A 16,834-nucleotide genomic window follows, 5' to 3' on the forward strand; every position below is an offset into this window, starting at 1 on the left:
ATAACTGATTTTGGCCCTTTCAGGGGCCATAACTCTGGAACCCATTATGGGATCTGGCCGGTTCAAGAAAGGAACCGAGATCTTATGGTGATACAAGTTGTGTGCAAGTTTGGTTAAAATAAAATCATAAATGAAGTTGCTATAGTGCAGACAAGGTCAAAATAGCTAATTCTGGCCCTTTCAGGGGCCATAACCCTGGAACCCATAATGGAATCTGGCCAGTTCAAAAAAGGAATCAAGATCTTATGGTGATACAAGTTGTGTGCAAGTTTGGTTAAAATGAAATCATAAACAAAGCTGCTATTGTGCAGAAAAGGTCAAAATAGCTAATTTTGGCCCTTTCAGGGGCCATAACTCTGGAACCCATAACGGGATCTGGCCAGTTCAAGAAAGGAACCGAGATCTTATGGTGATACAAGTTGTGTGCAAGTTTGGTTAAAATAAAATCATAAATGAAACCACTATCGCGCAGACAAGAAATTGTTGACGGACGCACGGACGCACAGACGACGGACGAAGGGTGATCACAAAAGCTCACCTTGTCACTATGTGACAGGTGAGCTAAAAATCCCTCTATGCATGAAAAAGAAATTCTCTGCACAAAGTCATTCTTGTATCTGACCTTTGACCTCTGTGACCTTGACCATAGACCTAAGGACCTGGTTCTTGCGCATGACACTCCGTCTCATGGTGGTGAACATTTATGCCAAGTTACATCAAAATCCCTCCATGCATGAAGAAGAAATGCTCCGGACAAAGTTGTCATTCCTGTATCCTTTGACCTCTAAATGTGACCTTGACCTTAGACCTAGGGACCTGATTCTTGTGCATGACACTCTGTCTCATGATGGTGAACAATTGTGCCAAGTTTCATCAAAATCCCTCCATGCATGAAGAAGCAATGCTTCGGACAAAGTCGTTATTGAATTTGACCTTTGACCTCTAAATGTGACCTTGACCTTTGAGATAGGAACCTGGGGTTTGCACATGACACTCCCTCTCACTGAGGTTAACATTCATGCCAAATATAAACAAGATTGCTCCATGCAGGTCAAAGTTATGGTCTGGACAAACAAATCCGAATGGAGGCACGCACATACACCGAACAGCCATTTGGACAACTATGTCTTCACTTCCTCAAGCGGGCTCGACAAAAAATTCTATATATGTTTATGTAAAACCTAGGACCCCCGGGGCAGGGCCTCTTTCCATCCCAGGGGCATTATTTGAACAATCTTGCTAGAGCACCACAAGGCAATGATACATACCAAATATCAAAGGCCTAGGTCTTGTGGTATCAGACAAGAAGATTTTTAACGTTTTTCCCATATATGTCTATGTAAAACTTGGGACCCCTGTGGCAGGGCCTCTTTTCACCTCAGAGGTATAATTTGAACAATATTCATAGAGGACTATTAGATAATGTCACATGCCAAATATCAAGGCTATACGGCCTTATTATTAATGCCGCTTCAATACACTTAACAGTGCAATATTGCGACTTTGACCTTTGACCGGGGTTTTTAATGCATGTTGTCTAGAGAAGTTTAACAACTGATGCTAGTTTTATGAAAATCCTTCCCATGGATAAAATATATGAAATTTAAGATATTTGATCCTTTAACCTGAAAATGTGACCTTGACTTTGGATCTAGTGATCCGGGTTGTGCACTCTGTCTGGACACTCTGTCTGGACGAGGTTAAAACTAGACACTAGCTTTATTATTTTATCAGCTGTTAAGAAGATAAAGGGTGGAGCAGTGGATGGATGGTAGTATAATAATGCTTTTTACCTCTTGTCATGAGGAAAGCACCTACAGAAGGACTTTAAAAGACAGTATCAGTACCTTTTAAGTCCTTTGCAGTTGAAGACCTATCCCTGAATAAACTGTCTCCTGGTTACCATGACGACACTAAGCTGGTCCCTGGTTAAACTGTCTCCTTGTTACCATGACAACTCTAAACGACGGCATCTCCTAGTTGCCAAGACAGCCCTAAGCTGGGTCTTTGTTAAACTGTCTCCTGGTTACCATGACAACACAAAGCCAGCGTCTCCTAGTTACAAATTCAACCCTAAGCTGGGTCTTGGTTAAACTGTCTGTTGGTTACCCTGAAAACCCAAAATACACTTGACAAATACATACAGTATAACAAGAACACGAAATGCCCCCCTTGATGCATTCAGTAATTGCACAAGGAACAGAAATTATTTGCTCACTGTAAACAAAAGTTCTACTGTTCTTGTTCAATGTGACATTAACCTTTGACCTACTGACCTCAAAATCAACAGGTGTCATCTGCTGATCATGATCAACCTCCCTATTAAGTTTAGTGATCCTAGGCCCAAGCGTCCGTAAGATATCATCCGGAAAGAGTTTAACTGTTCCGGGTCAATGTGACCTTAACCTTTAGCCTACAGACCTCAAAATAGGGGTCATCTACAGGTCATGACCAACCTCCCTATCAAGTTTCATGACCCTAGGCCCAAGCATCTCAAGTTATTGTCTGGAAACAGTTTAAATGTTCCAGGTCACTGTAACCTTGACCTTTGACCTACTGACCTTAAAATTAATAGGGGCCATCTGGCCAATCTGACCTTGAACTTTGACCAAATGACCTCAAAATCAATAGGGGTCATCTGCTGCTCATAATCAATCTCCCTATCAATTTTCCTGATCCTATGCCCAAGCGTTCTTGAGTTATCATCCGGAAACCGTTTAACTGTTCCGGGTCACTGTGACCTTGAACTTTAATATATTGACCTCAAAATCATTAGGGGTCATCTGCTGGTCATGACCAACCTCCCTATCAACTTTTGTGATCCTAGGCCCAAGCGTTCTTGAGTTATCATCCGGAAACCATTTAACTGTTCAGGGTCACTATGTTTTGTTTGTTTGTTTTGGGTTTAAAACCGTTTTTCAACAGTATTTCAGTCATGTAATGGTGGGCAGTTAACCTAACCAGTGTTCCTGGATTCTGTACCAGTACAAACCTGTTCTCCGCAAGTAACTGCCAACTTTCCCACATGAATCAGAGGTGGAGGACTAATGATTTCAGACACAATGTCGTTTATCAAATAGTCACGGAGAACATACGCCCCGCCCAAGGATCGAACTCACGACCCCGCGATCGGTAGACCGAGGCTCTACCTACTGAGCTAAGCGGGCGGGCTTCAGGGTTGCTATGACCTTGACCTTTGACATACAGATCTCAAAATCAATAGGAGTCATCTGCAAGTGATGACCAACTTTCCTATCAACATTCATGATCCTAGGCCCAAGCGTTCTTGAGTTATCATCTGGAAACGGATTGGTCTACATACAGACCGACCGACATCTGCAAAATAATATACCCCTCCTTCTTCAAAAGGGGCATAATAAACAAAGCAATATCTTATAAAAATCTGTTCTCATCAGCTTAACATCTAGTGTCCATAGGATACAGGTGCCCCCCCCCCCCCACACCTATCACTGTGCATTGTTTCATGACTCTATGTGAAAATATTTTCAAATGGACAAAGAGGGTGGGGGTGCTGTAGGGCACAAAAAAAAACAATTTTAAAAGCTAAAAAATTTGATACTGTGTTTTGTGCATATTTTCAACAAAGCAATTCAGTTATATATATTGGCAATCAGTTAAACACTCCTAATGCCTTTGTTTATAACATGGCTGCCACAGTTATGACTATAATAGATATTAATTTTTTGCTAAGACCAATAATCATTTTCACTTATATTTGTCAAAAGTTTGAATACTGATTAATATTGGAAGTTTTACTGAACCCATTTTTAGCTCGACTTTTCAAAGACAAGAGGGCCATGAAGGCCCTGTATCGCTCACCTGACCTATTGACCTAAAGATCATCAAGATAAACATTGTGACCAGTTATTAAGATATGGTCATAAATGTGGCCTCTAAAGTGTTACATAGCTTTTCCTTTGATTTGACTGGGTGACCTAATTTTTGAAACAACATGACCCAAATTCGAACTTGACCTAATGATTACCAAGATTAACATTCTGACAAAGTTTCATTAAGGTATGGTCATAAATGTGGCCTCTACAGTGTAATCTAGCTTTTCATTTGATTTGACCTGGTGACCTAGTTTTTGACCCAACCTGACTCAGACTCAAACTGGACTTTAAGATCATCAAGATTAACATTGTGACCAAGTTTCATGAAGATACAGTCATAAATCTGGCCTGTACAGTGTTAACAAGCTTTTCCTTTGATTTGACCTGGTGACCTAGTTTTTGACCCCGGATAAGCCAATCTCTAACTCATCCAAGACTTTTTTAAGGGTAACATTCTAACAAAGTTTCATCAAGATTGGGCCAAAAATGTGACCTCTAGAGTGTTAAAAAGCTTTTCCTTTGATTTGACCTGGTGACCTAGTTTTTGACCTTAGATGACCCAATATCAAACTTGTCCAAGACTTTATTGAGGGTAACATTCTGACCAAATTTCATTAAGTTTGGGTAAAAAATGTGACCTCTAGAGTGTTAACAGTCAAATTCTGACGACAGAAAACTGATGGACGACGGACACAGGGTGATCACAAAAGCTCACCTTTGAGCACTTTGTGCTCAGGTGAGCTAAACATGAGGGCCATGAAGGCCCTGTATCGCTCAGCTGACCTAATGACCTAAAGATCATCAATATTAACATTCTGACCAAGTTTCATTAAAATATGGTCATAAATGTGGCCTCTAGAGTGTTAACTAGCTTTTCCTTTGATTTGACCTAGTGACCTAGTTTTTGACCCTACATGACTCAAATTCGAACTTGACCTAAAGATTATCAAGGTTAACATTCTGACCAAGTTTCATGAAGATACAGTCATAAATGTGGCCTCTAGAATGTTAACAAGCTTTTCCTTTGATTTGACCTGGTGACCTAGTTTTGACCCAACCTGATCCAGATTTAATCTCGACCTAGGATTATCAACATCAACATTCTGACCAAGTAGCTTTAAGATATGGTCATAAATGTGGCTTATACAGTGTTAACAAGCTTTTCTCTTGATTTGACCTGGTGACCTAGTTTTTGGCCCCATCTGACCCAGATTTAGAGCTGACCTGAAGATCTTCAAGATTAACATTCCGACCCAGTTTCATTAAGATATGGTCATAAATGTGACCTCTAGAGTGTTAACTAGCTTTTCCTTTGATTTGACCTGGTGACCTAGTTTTGACCATACATGACCGCGATTCAAACTGGACCTAAAGATCATCAAGATTAACATTCTGACCAAGTTTCATGAAGATACAATCATAAATTTAGCCTCTAGAGTGTTTACAAGCTTTTCCTTTGATTTGACCTGGTGACCTAGTTTTTGACCCCAGATGACCCAATATCAAACTCCTCCAAGATTTTATTGGGGATAACATTCTGGCCAAGTTTCATTAAGACTCGGTCAAGATTGTGACCTATAAAGTGTTAACAAGCTTTTCCTTTGATTTGACCTGGTGACCTAGTTTTTGAACCCAGATGACCCGATATCAAACTCATCCAAGATTTTATTGAGAGTAACATTCTGACCAAGTTTCATTAAGATTGAGCCAAAATTGTGATCTCTAGAGAGTTAACAGTCAAATTTTTGACGACGGACGGATGGACGTCGGACACAGGGCAATCACAAAAGCTCACCTTGAGCACTTTGTGTTCAGGTGAGCTAAAAAGTAGAGCTATTGCACTGACCCCAGCATCTGTATCGCCGTTGGTTAAAGTTTTTGATAAAGTCAAATATCTCTGTTAGTTTATTCTAATTTCTTTTAGCTCAATTGTGATGAAACCTTGAAGCTTATTTGAACCACTCTCAAGTCCACTTCCTGGAAAAACTAGTACTGGTGTCATATGAGAAGTCATGTTCGTGACCCCATTGGGGCTCGAACCCACGATCCCTGGATTGACTTGAAATTTAAAATACTTATTTATTATCGAAGTTTACACCAGGAGAATCAATGCCAAAAACTTGATTTGAATTTGGATGGAGTTATGCCCCTTTTTGACTTAGAACTTTTGGTTAGAGTTTTTTATAAAGTCAAATATCTCTGTTACTATCAAAGCTATTGACTTGAAACTTAAACTACTTATAAAATATCAAAGTCTACACCAGGAGAAACAATGCCCATAACTCTGTTTTGAATTTTGATGGAGTAATGCCCCTTTTTAACTTAGAATTTTTGGTTAAATTTTTTGATGAAGTCGAATATCTCTGTTACTATCGAAGCTTTAGACTTCAAACTTAAAGTACTTATTTAATATCAAAGTCTACACCAGGAGAAACAATTCCAATAATTCTGGTTTGAATTTTGATGGAGATATGCCCCCATTTTAACTTAGAATTTCTGGTTAAAACTTTTGATAAAGTCAAATATCTCTGTTATTATCAAAGCTTTTAACTTGAAACTTAAAATATTTATTCAATATCAAAGTCTACATCAGGAGGAACAATCCCCATAACTCTGATTTGAATTTTGACAGAGTTATGCCCCTATTTAACTTTCAATTTTTTGGTTAAAGTTTTTGATAACATCAAATATCTCTGGTTTTGATTTATTTTTTGGTTAACATTATATAAAGTTTCTACTAGCAAAGCTATAATTCAGAGTCAAACACTGTGAAAAGTAAAGCGCTTTGTCTTTTGGATAGCTCTTGTTTTATTACCTCCTTGTATGACTTTGATTCCACAAGTCCATTAACAGTTTTTCTAATCATGTCGTTCTATTTGGATATGCTGTTTCACCTGTTTTAAACATAACATTTAAAGCTTTAAGGTAGTCCTTCATGTCTGACAAACCGGAAATGATGGCGTAACGTCATTTATCCAGAAAACGTAGAATAAAGTCTGGATTCAGTGTACAAAATTTAAAATCATTTTATGAATTCATTGAAACCTGCAAGTAAATTTATTACAATGGCACTGTAGCTATATTTCTAGATCCAAAATATGATATTAAAACATATGACAGGTTAAACAATTCTAAAACAAGGCAGTCTGAAAGACAGCTAAATCCCCTGCCACTGCTATGGATAGTGAAAGGGTAAACCTTTGATTTAGCTGTGACCTTGACCTTGAACTGACATGGCTGACTCATGAATTCTGCAAAACGTCTTGATGAGGTGATAATTTGACCAAAGTTTCATGAAAATCCTTCAAGGGGTTTAGGAGATACAGAGCTGAAACCTTTGACCTTCAGTTGTGACCTTAACCTTGAGTTGACATGGCTGACTCATGAGTTCTTGATGAGGTGATCATTTGACCCAAGTTTGATGAAAATCCTTCAAGGGGTTAAGGAGATACAGAGTGGACACCAAATGGAAGGCTCAAACCTTCGACCCTTAGTTGTGACCTTGACCTTGAGCTGGCATGGTTGACTCATAATTTCTGCACATCGTTCTGATGAGGTAATCATTTGACCCAAGTTTTATAAAATTCCTTCAAGGGGTTTAGGAGATATAGAGCGGACACGAAATGGAAGGCTCAAACTTTTGACCTTCAGTTGTGACCTTGACCTTGAGCCGACATGGCTGACTCATAAGTTCTGCACATCGCCTTGATGAGGTGATCGTTTAACCCAAGTTTTATAAAATTCCTTCAAGGGGTTTAAGAGATATAGAGCGGACACAAAATGGAAGGCTCAAACTTTTGACCTTGAGTTGTGACCTTGACCTTGAGCCTGCATGGCTGACTCATGGGTTCTGCACATCGTCTTGATGAGGTGATCATTTGACCCAAGTTTTATAAAATTCCTTCAAGGGGTTTAGGAGATATAGAGCGGACACAAAATGTCAGGCTCAAACCTTTGACCTTGAGTTGTGACCTTGACCTTGAACCGACAAGGCTGACTCATGGGTTTTGCACATCGTCTTGATGAGGTGATCATTTGACCCAAGTTTCATGAAAATCCTTTAAGGGGTTTAGGAGATATGGACCGGACACGATTTTGTTACGGACGGAAGGACGGACGGACGGAAGCAGACCATTCCTATAATCCCTCCGCCACAGCGGGGGATTAATAATGTCTTAAAATTAGCATGACATATCCGGTCCACTTTAATCATGGTCAAATATCTCAAAATTGAGCACACAGACATATACATTTTATTTCAACAGATTTTAGGCCATGCACTTTATAACTGTAAGAAGTTTCATCAAAATCTACATTGTAGAAAAATTTCTATTTGCTAAAATGTTTTGAAAGTTATGATTTTCCCATAGACTCCAAATACGAAATATTGCACGAGATTCAAATTTTTCAAATCAGTCAAGAAAAAACTCAAGCACATGACCTTATCATTTTATTTGCTGGATTTTCTAGGTATATTCTGAAGTTTTGAAAAATCAGAGTTTAATCAAATTTTACATTGTCAGGATCCATGCTATTCGCTAACGGTTTCTCTGATTGCAGTAGGCTTTAAAAGCGAACAGCATGGATCCTGACCAGACTGCGCTGATGTGCAGGCTGGTCTGGATCCATGCTGGTCGCAAACCCACTATGTTGATTTTTTCATGGCACGGCTCAAATCAGTTAACAGTATTCTTCATGAATTTTGACTCTGTTGTGAAACACAATGACAATTACTTACAATATCAAAATCAATTTTCATTTTTATATATATGTCAATGTATAAATCATAAGAGAAAAGTCAAGTTGCATCCCAATATTGACTGTTTTTGCAGCGGGCCACTCAACAGTTGAGAAAGCCACTTTAAGTTGTCATATGCAATCTGAAATGTTCGGAATTGCGTAAGCAGGAGGACTAGTAACTTTCGGAATTACACCTGAAGTGTAGGAATTCAAGTTATGCTGAACATAGCTTATATTGTAAACCATGGTATCCGATATGTTAAACAAGAGCTGTCCATAAGACAGTCAATGCTCGATTATTCGAGTTTTAATGTTAAAATATCTATAGAGTTTCAATCAAGTATCTGCAACCAATAACTTGCATGTAAATCTTTAACCAGGACTTTTATGTCCAAAAGGTGGCATAATTTGGCCAAAATGCATGTCAAGGTTATGGGACTTGATGCTATCACGTAGATTTATAACCCCAAAGACACCTGTGAAGTCTCAATTCAATATCTGCATTAGTTTTGGAGAAAATAACTTTTATGTAAAACTTTAACCAGGATTTTCCATGTCTAAAAGAGGGCATTATTTGGCCAAAAAATGTCTTTGATAGTAAATAACTACTGTGAAATCATTTATTTTCGTTGGCACGCAATTTCGTGGTTTTGGCCAAAACGGCTGTTTCGTGGGGACGTAAATTCGTGGATTTTCATTTTTTGTAAAAAAAAAAAATCATAATTTCCACAGGAATAGATCTACAGGTACTTGGGTTCCTTACATGTGAAACCTACACGTGTCAAACAGCGCTACCATGGTTACCGAATTTGCAATCTACGCCGCAGGAGATTAGCGAGTGATCATGTGCCAATTTACAACCGCGTTACCTATAATTATACGACCCCTAATTTGCAAAACATTTTAAAACTGTGAAATATTCAATAAGAAAAGTCGGTGCCAATTAAAAAGTGTCAAAACGTAGCAGCTTGCACAATTAGCATTCATAATCAAAACAAATATAAAGTTGATCATTGATCATTTGATCGTGTTTTAAACAAAAACTAGTTATTATACTGCAAATTAAAACAAACTATAATAGATTTAAATAATGTTGTATAATAGATTTAAATAATGTTGTTTTTAATCCGTAGTGCTAGTATAACCATAGTAATCCTTCATAAACTATTATAAACTGGTCCGATTTTTTTTTCCAAAATGAATGGCGCGTGAGGCTGCATCTAAAATTACATTGTGTTGAAATTGTGCATGTGTTATTTCCTGCCGAGAAACGTGTAATGTGAATTAAGTATTAATGCATCGGACGCAAATCTAGCAATTAATTTATAATATTTAACTGTTCCAAAGTCGTAGTATTTTACTACATGTCAGTAAAAATAAAGGCTAGTGTATAAACATTGCATAGCGGGGTCGAAAAAATCAAATAACAGCCGTATTATAGTGTGGTTGGTGCGTGACGCTATGTCAAACTTCTATTTTTAGTATCTACTTTTACTTTGACAAGCATGTCATAAACAAACCATGGGTACATTTCTAAATTAAATAGTCGGTTTTGTTTCCACGCATACCTATGATTATCGTTGATGGAGTCTCCATAAACTACACGAAAGCTGCAGGTTAGTACTGCCGCATGTATACAACTACGAATCAGATTGAACGGCTATGGTGTCTTGTTTTGCGAGTTTGCGTAGGCCTACTATTTAAATTATCGTGGGCACAATTTGTTCGTTGGGACTTAAATTCGTGGTTGAGCTCAACCACGAAATCCACGAAAATTAATCCCCCACGAATAATAATGATTTCACAGTATTTAAGTTTATAATAATAATAATATAATAATAATAATAAAGACTTTATTTAACGAGGCTACATATTCGCCAAAACGATCTTCCATATGTGCCTCAACAATGTGTCAAAAGCTTTGTTAGTAACAGAGATGTTTGACTTAATCAAAACTAACCAAAACATTCCAAGTAAAAAAAGGGAATAACTCTGTCAAAATTTAAATTAGAGTTATGGGGATTGTTTATTCTGGTGTAGACTTTGATAGTAAATAATATTTTTAGTTTCAATTCAATAGCTTCGACAGTAACCAAGATATCTGACTTCCATCAAAAACTTTAAGCAACAGCGACAGCAACACCGGGCAAGTGAATTAGCTCTACTTTTTCTTCAAATAGCTTCCTCACATGAAGAATTCAACGTCCTGAGCTCAAACCCACATTGGCGAGAGGCAAGTGATTTGAAGTCAGCGACCTTAACCACTTGACCACGGAGAAAGAAAACAAGGGAATTGTGGCAGCAAAACTGACAGAAGCTACCGACCCAATTGCCTTAACAGTTGCTACGGTCATAGCAATTTCAATGTTTCATAGGTACTAATACAAAGTATTGGTTCTAATAGGTACTAATACAATGTATTGGTTCAAATCAAAGAAGTATAAAATATACAGAATGGCAACTGTTCTAATAGGTACTAATACTGTGACAATGTATTGGTTCAAATCAAAGAAGTATAAAATACACAGAATGGCAACTGCACTAATAGGTACTAATACAATGTATTGGTTCAAATCAAAGAAGTATAAAATACACAGAATGGCAACTGGCTGTAATCTCGCGTGATCTCATGTTAGAGCGTGAATCGGCGTTATCTTAGTCACAGCAAACATCGGCGAGCATGGAGTTACAATTTGTATCTTTAAAACTTAGTAACATTTAAAATACATGTTAGCTTCTGAAACAACATAAGTTTAATGTGAAATAGTCTTAAGACACAAATACACGTTTCTTACCATCAAAAGAAGCGTGGTCATATGGTGATAATTAATTTACCAATGAATAATTGACAGTGCATACAAACTGGCGTGTTGAGAAAGCGTCACTTGGTAAGGAGATCTCGTTCAGCTGTTACGTTTTTTAGGTGAGATTTGCTCTATATGTCTTTCAAGTTGCCGATCTATTTATTTTTATAGCTCTTTGTTCAAACTGATTGTATTAAAGTGTAATGATGTTAACTTTTTAATAATTCTGACAAAAAATCTTTTTTCAACAATTGTCTTTTATCAATGTCATCCCTAAACCTTTTGAGACTGGTGAATTTGTAAGTTAGATTATGTCTGAATTTAAGTCTGAGCATTATGTACAATTAAATGTGTGCACCGCATTTAGCCCATTTACAGGTTTGATTATATTACTGGTCTGACTGTAACAAGAGCTGTCTGTTGACAGCACGCTCGGCTATTCGAAAAATTGATGTAAGTTTGGGTTCCTAGTTATTTTTCGAATGGTCTAGCTAGAAGGTTTGAGTAGAAAAGTTCCATACCCCTGCCTACATACAGAGACCATGATGGAAAGCAAATGTACAAAGTTTCAAAGTCATATTTCAAACAGTCTAGACACAAAAAGGAATGGTATGTGAAACTTAACAAATTTCTATGTCCAACAAGGCAGTCTGAAAGATAGCTTAATCCCTCGCCACTATTACGGATAGTGAAAGGGTAAATCTTTTACCTTGAGCTGTCACCTTGACCTTAAACTGACATGGATGACTCATAAATTCAGCACATCATCTCGATGAGGTGATCATTAAACCAAAGTTTCATGAAAATCCTTCATGAGGTTTAGGAGAAACAGAGCGGACACAAAATGGAAGGCTCTAAAGTTCTAAATGGAATTCTGTTCTTTGAAACATTTTGAAAGGGGGCCACCCAAGAATCATTCCTGTGCAGTTTGGTGTAAATCTGCCAAGTTGTTTTGAAGAAGACTTCTTTTAGGAATTGTTGACGGACGGAAGATGCACTGTTGACATCGAGCATTCACAAAAGCTTACCATGAGCCTTTGGCTTAGGTGAGCTAATTAACTAATCTGAAATCATTGTTACAAGAGTTTTAACTTGTAGAACCACTGTCGCTCTGCTTCTATGAAAATCACCAATCTAGAATCAATGATCTCTAGTACAAGTCATTGAGCATGTAAATTCTTTATTTAAAACCAAATGTATTGAAAGTTTTTTAATTGCTGAAGAAAATGTTAACACTCACTGAGTATCACTGGTATATCTCTAGGGGCTCCATTTCTAATGTCATTTGTAATCATGGTATCTGTGACAGCTAGACAACAATGCTTCAGGTCTGAAATGAACATCAAACATGTTCTAGATCTCATTAATGTTACCACAGCAATAAAATACTTTGTCAAGAAGTATCAGAAAAACCGATGGATGCTCCACATCTTTACATCTCCTCTTGTTAGTAAAGCTTCCTATGAAGTTTCTCTAAATTCCAACCAGTGATTCCTGAGAAATTATAACTCTGGACAGGAATTGTATTATAGTATACTATTGCTGAATAATCAAATGGCCATTACTGGGTGAAAATCATCCAACCCGAATAAGAAGATAATATGCATATCTCCTCTTGATAGTAAAGTTTTCTATGAAGTTTCGTTAAATTCCAACCAGTGGTTCCTGAGAAATACCCCAGACGAGAATTGTACTATAGTATACTACGGTTGAATAATCAAAGGGCAATAACTATGTGAACAAGAGGGTCATGATGACCCTGGATCGCTCACCAGAGTAATATGAGCTACATGTTTCAAATGTCAAACTGATGATTTTTAGAATTTTTTTTGGAAGATTTTCTGATGTACAATCAAGTAACCCCTGGGGCGGGGCCAAGTTTACCCCGGGGGTCATGAATGGAACAAAGTTTGTAGAAGTCTACTAGGCAATGTAACATATCAAATATCTAAGATCTAGGCCTTCTGGTTTATTTTTAGCAAATTTATGAAGATTTCCCTATATACAATCAAGTAACCCCTGGGGCTGGGTAAATTTGACCCTGGGGGTCCAGATTTGAATTTTTTTGTAGAAGTCTACTAGGCAATGCTACACGTCAAATATCTAAGATCTAGGCCTTCTGGTTTATTTTTAGAAAATTTTTGAAGATTTTCCTATGTAAAATCAAGTGACCCCATGGGGCGGGGTCAATTTGACCCCGGGGGTCATGATTTGAAAATTTTTGTAGAAGTCTACTAGGCAATGCTACACGTCAAATATCTAAGATCTAGGCCTTTTGGTTTATTTTTAGAAATTTTTTGAAGATTTTCCTATGTAAAGTCAAGTGACCCCTGGGCCGGGGTCAATTTTGACCCCGGGGGTCATGATTTGAACAGATTTTGTAGAGGTCCATTAGGCAATGCTACATGTCAAATATCTAAGCTGTAGGCCTTCTGGTTTATTTTAAGTAAAATTTGAAGATTTTTCTATGTAAAATCAAGTAACCCCATTGGGCGGGGTCAATTTGATCCCGGAGGTCATGATTTGAACAAATTTTGTAGAAGTCTACTAGGCAATGCTACACGTTACATATCTAAGATCTAGGCCTTCTGGTTTATTTTTAGAAAATTTTTGAAGATTTTCCTATGTAAAATCATGTGACCTCTGGGGCGGGGTCAATTTTGACCCTGGGGGGTCATGATTGAACAAATTTTGTAGAGGTCCACTAGGCAATGCTACACGTGAAATATCTAAGCTCTAGGCCTTCTGTTTATTTTTAGAAAATTTTTGAAGATTTTCCTATGTAAAATCAAGTGACCCCTGGGACGGGGTCAATTTTGACCCCGGGGTCATGATTTGAACAACTTTAGTAGAGGTCCTCTAGGCAATGCTACATGTCAAATATCTAAGCTCTAGGGCTTCTGGTTTTTGAGAAGAAGATTTTTTAAGATTTTCCTATGTAAAATCAAGTGACCCCTAGGGCGGGGTCAATTTTGACCCCGGGGTCATGACTTGAACAAATTTGGTAGAGGTCCACTAGGCAATGCTTCACACCAAATATCTAAGCTCTAGGGCTTCTGGTTTTTGAGAAGAAGATTTTTTAAGTTTTTCCTTTCTGTTGCCATGGCAACCAGAGTTCTGCATGGAATTCAATTCTTTGAACAATTTTTAAAGAAGACCATCCAAGGAACATCCCTGTAAAGTTTCATCAAAATTGGCCTGTTGGTTTAGGAGGAGATGTTGTTTAAAGGAAAGTGTGGACGGACGGACGCCGGACGGTGAGCGATCACAATAGCTCACCCTGAGCACTTTGTGCTCTGGTGAGCTAAAAATCTTCCAACCATAGCAAGACGATGATATGTGCATCTCCAGTTGATAGTGAAGCTTCCTATGAAGTTTCGTTAACTTCCAGCCTATGGTTCCTGAGAAATATCATGGAAAGGAAATGCCGGACGGACGGACAAATCGGCAAAAATAAGCTTCCCCTTCAGGGAGCATAAAAAAGATGTCCATATATTCTCCAAATTGCCATCTATTTATGTATCAGGTTTCATGAAAAAATATCTTGTACTTTTTATTATAATAAGTCATAGGAACAACATATTTTGCCATAGCAACAAAACAAAAGGACAGTCTTATGACAATTTTTTTTTAATGAAAGTTTGGTGAAATATGTAATTTTTAATGTAGCAAATATAATATTAGTATAAAAGTTCTTATATTCATACAGTTCTTCAGGCTGAGAATATTTATCAAATAAATCTAACACTTACACTTAAATCATTCTTATTCCCTTAACTCCATCTTGTCAACCAAGATATAGGAAAGTCAAATTTCAGAAAATCTAACATATATTATGTTCTTTGTTTGTTTTGGGTTTAAAACCATTTTTCAACAGTATTTCAGTCATGTAGGCAAGCAGTAAACCTATCCAGTGTCCCTGGATTCTGTACCAGTACAAACCTGTTCTCCGCAAGTAACTGCCAACTTCCCAACATGAAATATCAGAGGAGGAGGACGGATGATTTCAGACACAATGTCTTTTATCAAATCGTCAGGGAGAACATACGCCCAGCCAGAGGATCAAAATCACGACCCCGCGATCCGTAGACCAACGCTCTACCTACAGAGTTAAGCGGGCAGGCTCATATTAAGTTGAGGTAGTACCTACACTTTTTAAAGAAAGGAAAAGTGAGATGTTTAAGAAGTTCACCTCTAAGACCATCAATTTCCCCAAAACATAAACCAACTTTTTGACTTGAAATCTTTGAATACATGTATATCAATCATGTCTTTTTATTTGTTAAATGATTCTTTGATCTAGAAGATACAATTCCAAGGGACACAACTAGTACAAGGTTGACCACCAGTGTGGAGAATGTGTTGCATGTAGATATAATAATAATGCCATTTTGTTGATACATATTTAAATAGATATAATATACTCAGCATCACTGAAAAGTTACCACCCTAATGGCCCTTATATTTTAAAAATCGCATTGCACTGTGTTAAAAGCATAACTCGACTACATTTTTGACGCAACTGAGACGTCACTGGTATAAAGATTTGTAAAATTCGATGAACTCCATTTGAGGCACGGGCTGCACGTGCAAAATGACTTTTTCGAGCAATATCGACATGTACGCAAATTCTATCGCAAATCATTTATCGCACTTGAAAGTTAGTCGACAGACTAAAAGGAATACGTTAAAAAAAACCAGAATATCTTTGCTAAGAATTCCTCATTTAAGGCACGATCAACGCCATCAGGGCATTGGCACGGTTGATGCTGAACTTTCATGTCGTTAAATTGCACGTCGTATGTGCTGTTCTCACCTGACAGTCATGAAATGGATTAGGAGACATGATCAGACAGGGTCTATGAGTAATAGACCGTGCACAAACCATGAAAAAGTGACATAGATATTGTATAAACAAGTAAAGAGGTATATATTGAGTGGTAACTTTTCAATGACACCCAGTATATTTAAAACAAACACTACACTTATAAATCTAAATGGTATCTGCGAATGTGTTATGCTTTGTAGTAATATAAATAAGTGATATAATTAATACCTGAAATATTCTCAACTTTAGAGCACCTGTCTGGGTAGTTTCTTTTTATCCCTTCCCTGCTGTCTGCCTGAATCAAGGTTTTGAACTTGTTCGTGACTGTAGTTTGTCTTAATTTTGTCTTGCTGACAAATTTGTGCCTGCTTCAGGCTACTGGTTTCTTCTTCCACAGTAGTTATGTTAACCTGTCTGATCTGTTCCCTGGTACATCTGGAATTGAAATTGAAATCTGTAAGATTTTAATTTTTATATTTAACTGTAAAACATTTGTCTTCCTATTAAACAAAGAAGAGAAAGTGTAACACTGTTATGCATCAAAGTCAAAAATTGTTCTTCACAATTATTTCTTTAAAGTGTCAAACATTTAAGTTGCATGCTGGGAA

The 16,834-nt window shown here is 37.5% G+C and overlaps 1 pseudogene; it reads right to left on the minus strand.

The window, feature by feature from the left end:
* Positions 1-1,851: 1,851 nt before the first annotated feature.
* The window catches only part of LOC123556266 (transformation/transcription domain-associated protein-like), a 140,709-nt pseudogene continuing 125,726 nt past the window's right edge, over positions 1,852-16,834 (minus strand).

Source organism: Mercenaria mercenaria, chromosome 5 (assembly GCF_021730395.1).
Source record: "Mercenaria mercenaria strain notata chromosome 5, MADL_Memer_1, whole genome shotgun sequence".
NCBI lineage: Eukaryota > Metazoa > Mollusca > Bivalvia > Venerida > Veneridae > Mercenaria > Mercenaria mercenaria.